Genomic DNA, 6,430 nt, shown 5'->3' on the forward strand with positions numbered 1-6,430 from the left:
CAACAAGAATATAAAACTACCTCTGACAGTAACTCCCTTTTTAAAATGCATTAAAAGGTCTTTGTTTTTTTTTACTCCTGACATTGAATGGAGTAAAACTGTTTTAACAATTTAAGAAAAACAGTTCTTGCAAAGAACTATTTGTAGAATCAATACTGAAAAGAATAGAAGTAATATAGCACCCTACAAAATGTATTACAAAGCAATTCATTTCTGGAATTCTAATACTTGTGTAAATTGAAAGTATTGTAATGGTTGCTAATTTACAGTGCAATCCAAAGTGGGATCAGAGGGAGCAAAGCATTTAATCTACGGCCTCATTCCAAACACTGTGAGCTTGTGCCCTGGCCGGCAAAAGAGTAGGAATGCTGTATTTTTCCCTGGTGTGCAATGTTTGTTTTTGTTTTAATTTCCCTCCTTTTTGTTACATTGGCAAGCTTTTCAAAAAGAAAGGAAAAACAACAACCCTCAGCTACTTTGTCTTTTAGAATTTTCAGGGTGTGTGTGTTTCAATTTGCCCGCCTCCTGAAAGTTGTCAGATATACCCCACAGCCACTTTAGTAGGAGGCAAATAATCCCGTGTGTGTGTGTGTTTGTGTGTGTGTGTGTGTGTGTGTGTGTGATATTTCTAATCAAAATATTACACCTTTAATCAAAAGATTTCTGGGGATTTAAGGAGCAGAGCACAGTCATCAATCAGTAACCATGATTAAAAGAAAAGGGAATTGTAGAGCGATGTTTTTAAAGGTTACAGAAATTGTCCCCAAAGGAGCAGACACATTTCCTTGCCAGAATATATAAATGCAAAGACTGGTTTTCAAAGGACCAAGTTTGTACTAATAGAGAAGAACTATTACCAGTGTAATCCTGAACATGTCTACCTAGAAGTAAGCACCATTGAGTTCAGCTGGACTTTTTTCCAGGTAAGTCTGTATAGGATTGTATAGCCTAAGTATCCTAGCAGGGTTATTAGAGCACACTTAGCCCAACCATTTGACTTTAGTGGAAACTCAGCACTAAACAGGCTTACACCATGCTGTTTGGGGTTCCTACCTGTTGGGGTTCCTATCTGTTTTTAGGCTGCAAACTGTTTGGTAAAGGAATCAGTTTTGTAGGCAGTATTTCTATTTTTGTATGCCAAGTAACTGAGAACAGAGTTAGATGATACTGCATTTTTGTTGTTAAAAGCAGTTGTCTAGTTCTGGTGGCTATAAAGAATTTGACAGCATGCAGACACAGTAAATAATGAGCTCTGCCAACTCTTGGATTTAAATTACATGTTCTGCAGGAGATAGCTCTGTGTGTGTGTGTGTGTGTGTGTGTGTGTGAGAGAGAGAGAGAGAGAGAGAGAGAGAGAGAAATGGGGTTTGGAAAACTGGCTGACAAGTAGGAGGTGGAGGGTTAGGATCTGTTGTGAGTGGGGGCAGGTCATGAATGAGGAGGGTAATACTACAAAACTAAGTACATCACAAAGTGATTTTAGTTTGTGCCAAAAACCAGTGAACCCTAAAACATTTTGAGCCGTGTTCGCTCTTCATCAGGAGGACAATAAACTCCTTGTACAGTCATCATGAGGAGATACGTAACAATACGTAACAACTATATTGTCCAGTGATTTGTGTCTATGGAAAAATCTGTTTTTCCCCTCATGGCATTATCATATTTACCCTGCTAGTAACAAATTTTAATTTACACAAATTAATCTGCTACCTTTGCCTCTCCTATCCCCCCTCCATGAGTTGTTAATAAAATATACATTTTCTCTTTATTAAAATATACATTGTAAGCACTTAAAAGCAGAGGCCTCTCTCTCTCTCTCTCTCTGTGTGTGTGTGTGTGTTTTCATGTTTCTTTACATTTATTTAAAACATTTGTGTATTGACCATCCAACAGATTCCAAGGTAAACAACCAATATATCATAAAACACTAAAATACACAGTAAAACTATGAGAGTAGCAACTAAATGAGGCAGCAATTAAAACATAGAGCAAGCTAAGGAATTTCACAAATTAAAACGCCTGGGAAAATGGCTTCACCTGGCATTGAAAAGAATGTCATCTACACGCCTTGTTAGGGAGGACATTCTGTAACTGGGGTGCCGCCACTGAAAAAGCCCTCTCCTTCATTGCAAAGCGCACTTCCAATAAGGGGAGTACTTGGTGAAGAGCTTTCCAGGAGTTGAATGTAGGATTAGCAGAGTTGCTGCCTGCTGTAGGACCTGACTCTTTGCGTCCAGTATGCTCCACTTGCAAATTTATAAATAAAACAAATAATGTAGGGATCTCAAAAATCTTCAGTGTGCTCATGCATCCAAAGGAACTAGATGCCTCTGGAACCTCTCACCACACCATAAGCAAGGATATAAAGGTTTTCAAAAAGTTTGTTGACGAGTCACAAGGTCACAGGAAGCTCAAGTACAGTGAAGGCGTATCTCACTATCAGAACTTGCCCTTGGTCATGTGTACTGTTTTCTTTGGATTAGTCCACAGCTCTTATTCATGGGAGTTAGCATAACTCATTTCTATACTTGTCAATATATATGTTTAACAAATATTTGCACTCTCCCTCCCTTCTTCCCCCTCTCTCTCCCTCCCTCCCCCCTCCCTCTCTGTGTATGTGTATGTGTGTGTATGTGTTTACACATTTGGGATGAAATTAAATGTATTATATATCACTCTACATCTGCAAGCTTCTGAATATCTTCAAAGTTTTGGATTTGTTTCTTTCCAGTAGATGTCAGTAGAATGATGCGATCTTTAAAACTTGTTCTGATGTAGACTTCAGCTTGAAAGTGAATTTGTTTTTCAGAGTCTGCACAGAATACGTAAATTATGAATAATCCATCTACTGCTAGAAAGTGTGTATTGTCTTTAAGTAAATTCCACATTACTCACTTTTTAGCACAGAAACCATTTTGATCCCCCTCTCCCCATGCAGTGCACAACTTCCCACAGGCAGTGGTATATCAAGTGTTTTCTCTTCTTTATATTTCTGGGTTTGGAATTGGGATTATGCCTGTCTGTCTCACTTGTGACAATAGGCATTCAAAGGTGCTCTGATTAAATCCTCTGCTTTATGGCAGGTTTCTCCACCCAGCACCCAACGAATAGTCCACATAATTCAGATTAGAATCTGCCCCAAGTAGAGAGCACAAGCAAAATGTATCACACCAAACATTCCACTAAAGAACAAATTCTTCAATGAAGTGCATTTACCCCTGACCTGGTTTTAAGTAATCTCAGTTTGTGGAGAAAATGGCCCATTTTGTGGGTTTGACCAGATTGGTGTAGTATATTGAACCAGAACTGTTCTGAATCTTCCACCAAAATTCAGGTAAATTTAGTGGGTGTGGGAGGGGAATGCGAAGAAGAAGAAGAAGAAGAAGAAGAAGAAGAAGAAGAAGAAGAAGAAGAAGAAGAAGAAGAAGAAGAAGAAGAAGAAGAAGAAGAAGAAGAAGAAGAAGAAGAAGAAGAAGAAGAAGAAGAAGAAGAAGAAGAAGAAGAAGAAGAAGAAGAAGAAGAAGAAGAAGAAGAAGAAGAAGAAGAAGAAGAAGAAGAAGAAGAAGAAGAAGAAGAAGAAGAAGAAGAAGAAGAAGAAGAAGAAGAAGAAGAAGAAGAAGAAGAAGAAGAAGAAGAAGAAGAAGAAGAAGAAGAAGAAGAAGAAGAAGAAGGAGGAGGCGATGATGGCGATGATGGCAGGAGAAAGTGAAGTTTGGGGAGGAAGAGAGTTACTGGTAAAAATAGGGGCTGTAATTTTTTCTTCCTAATGATGTCCCCTGAAATGACGCTATATCATGATGTAGTGTTGTTCCAATTGAGAGATGGGTGAGGGGGTGGGGGGTGGAGAGGAACTTGGTGGCCCAACTGGCTTCAATCGCTCCATGGCACTTGAAGTGCTGAGGAAATGTGTTTAAAGAAGAAAGGTTACAACAATAAGATGATGATGCCCCCCCATTTCTATCCATCAGTCCCCCACCAGCAAAAACATTGTCGCTTTCTCATTTAGCCCCTCAAAGTTACTAAAAATGTCCAACTTCTGTGGTCTATTATTTATTTTATTATTTTATTTATTTATTGCACTTATATACCGCTCCCATAGCCGGGGCTCTCTGGGCGGTTTACAGAAATTCTAAAATTAAGATAAAAACGACTATACAAAATTTAAAATTCTAAAACACAGAACATACACACATAAAACATTAAAAACCGTTAAACTGCAAGTCTACAAGTGGGCCTGCAAAAGTGGGAGGTTAATCTTCGTTCAACCCTAAAGGTACATTGGGGATACCATCAGGTTTCTTACCCAAGACACCCAAAGCACTTGAACAGTAGTGGGGACCCTTTTTCTCTGGATGTCCCTAGGGCATAATCTGTTCAGGGCTGCATGGTGCTGGATAGGGCCAGTGCCAAAGGCAGGCAGGGCTGCCATTCTCCACCATTTTGTTTTAGGTCCAAGGCCAGCTCTACCATTAGGTATAGTGAGGCAGGCTGCAGGCCTCAAGCTGCAGATGATGGGGGATGGCTGTTGGAGGAAAGAACTGAATGCCCTGTGCCCTCTAAGCTAGCTTGCTGCCTTCAGGTTTAGTGAAGGCTGCTATCTCATTGTTGGTGTTGAAGTAAGGTTCAACTTCCAGTCCAGTCAGCTTCTGTGTGTGGAACGGGGGAGGCGCTCCACCATCTTGTCCTTTGCCTGAAGCAGTAAAATGTCTTGAGCTGGCCCTACTCAGACCCAATTAGCTCTAAGAGCTACTCTAAATGAGCTGTTCATAGCAGGTTCATGACTGGCCACTCATGAAAGTTTCCTGGTCAATTTCCTGATGCAGCAATCCTCCAGCCTCTGTCTCATGATTTCTGGGCAATAATTGGTAATGGGAAAAATATGGTGACAAACAAATCCTCTTTCCATTTCAGCATGTAAAGAGGAAATACGTCATAAGAAGAAGCATAAGAACAAGGTGGACCAGCACCATCTTGTGGCTGTACAAATGAAACTTATAGAACTCCTGGTTAAAGGGGGAAGGGGGGAGGGAAGTGTGTGTAAAGGAAGAACATTGTGATGGTGGGATGAAAATGGAAGCCAGAAAGCTGCAGTACAGTTGCAGGATTTTCTCCTGGTGTAGAAATGCTGTAAACCACTTTTCCCCAACCTGATTCCCTCCAGACCTACAACTCTCTTCAACCCCAGCCAGCATGGCCAATGGTCATCCAAAAAGAGGATAAAAGTGGACCAATGTGCATAACATCTGCATATGCAAATATGTATATGTATAGGTTTAGATTTAAAAAATAGTAACTTTAATTTAACTAGAAATACAGTACATCTCGCCATAGTGGAGAAACCTAACAAGGTGACAAGGTGAACTGTGTTCAGTCTATTGTCTCTAAGTGCTAACTGTTGATGAGCAATGCCAAGGCTCCTGCCGCTCTTCCGCCCTATGGTTCGTCGATAGTATTCCAGATTTGGAGTGGACACCTCTTCAAAAGAGGAATGTTGTCAGCCAGCTCTCCAGGATAGAGGAAAGTAGGAAAGTAGGACACTGGGCCACCCTGAGCCTTTCTATGCACAGTTTGCAATGGCTGATATGTCTCAGGATTTGCTCTATGGGCCTGCCTGTACAGTGGTAGGTTACTGCCATGATAAGTAAAACCTACACCTTTGCTGCTTCAGGGTGGCGATGGCTAATCCCGACACTGCAGCAAAAGCGTGGGTTTTTTGGTGGCCGGACAAGCCCTTGGCCCAGGCAGACATCAACCAATTGGGTCGCTATTCGCCCGGCCATGACAACGGAGTGAGGATAGAGGGCAGAGGCATTATGCTTGCCTCGCTCCAGAGAAAAAAGTCAGGGCAAGTCCCGCCCTTTCTCTTTTTCACAGCTTCTCAGGAAAGCTCCGTGATGGCTGCGAGGCGGCTGCTGAGTCATATAATTGACACAGCGCCACCACCACACACACACATACACATGGCTTTCCTTGCATATAGGTCAGCTGGAAGGCAACACACTTCAGATATTAGTTTAGATCACAGCAATTTTGTTCTATGACACCAGGATCTATTTGCCAATAATTCTTTGCACTGAGCAATGGTTTAATGTGTGTATCTATGGGGTGGAAGGGTGTGTGTGGACTACCCAACACACCTATTTCATTTTGAAATCAGTGTGCTCCCAGCAATAGCTGTTGTTTTTGTTTCAGAGGAACAAAATTAAAACAATGGAAAAGAAAACCGATTGAGTGAAAGAGCCAGAGGAAAAAAAAATCTTGAAAGGTATATATTTGGCCAGAATATTAATCTTTAAAATATATGAATGTGCCCCATGAGACTGAAGGAAAGGTTCTGCCATCTCTTATTATCTGGTTTAGTAGGCTGAATACATGAATAATTCAGCTAGGAAAGTTTTCCCCCCTTCCTGGTGATGCATCACCAAGACAG

Source organism: Elgaria multicarinata, chromosome 7 (genome assembly GCF_023053635.1).
Source record: "Elgaria multicarinata webbii isolate HBS135686 ecotype San Diego chromosome 7, rElgMul1.1.pri, whole genome shotgun sequence".
Lineage (NCBI taxonomy): Eukaryota > Metazoa > Chordata > Lepidosauria > Squamata > Anguidae > Elgaria > Elgaria multicarinata.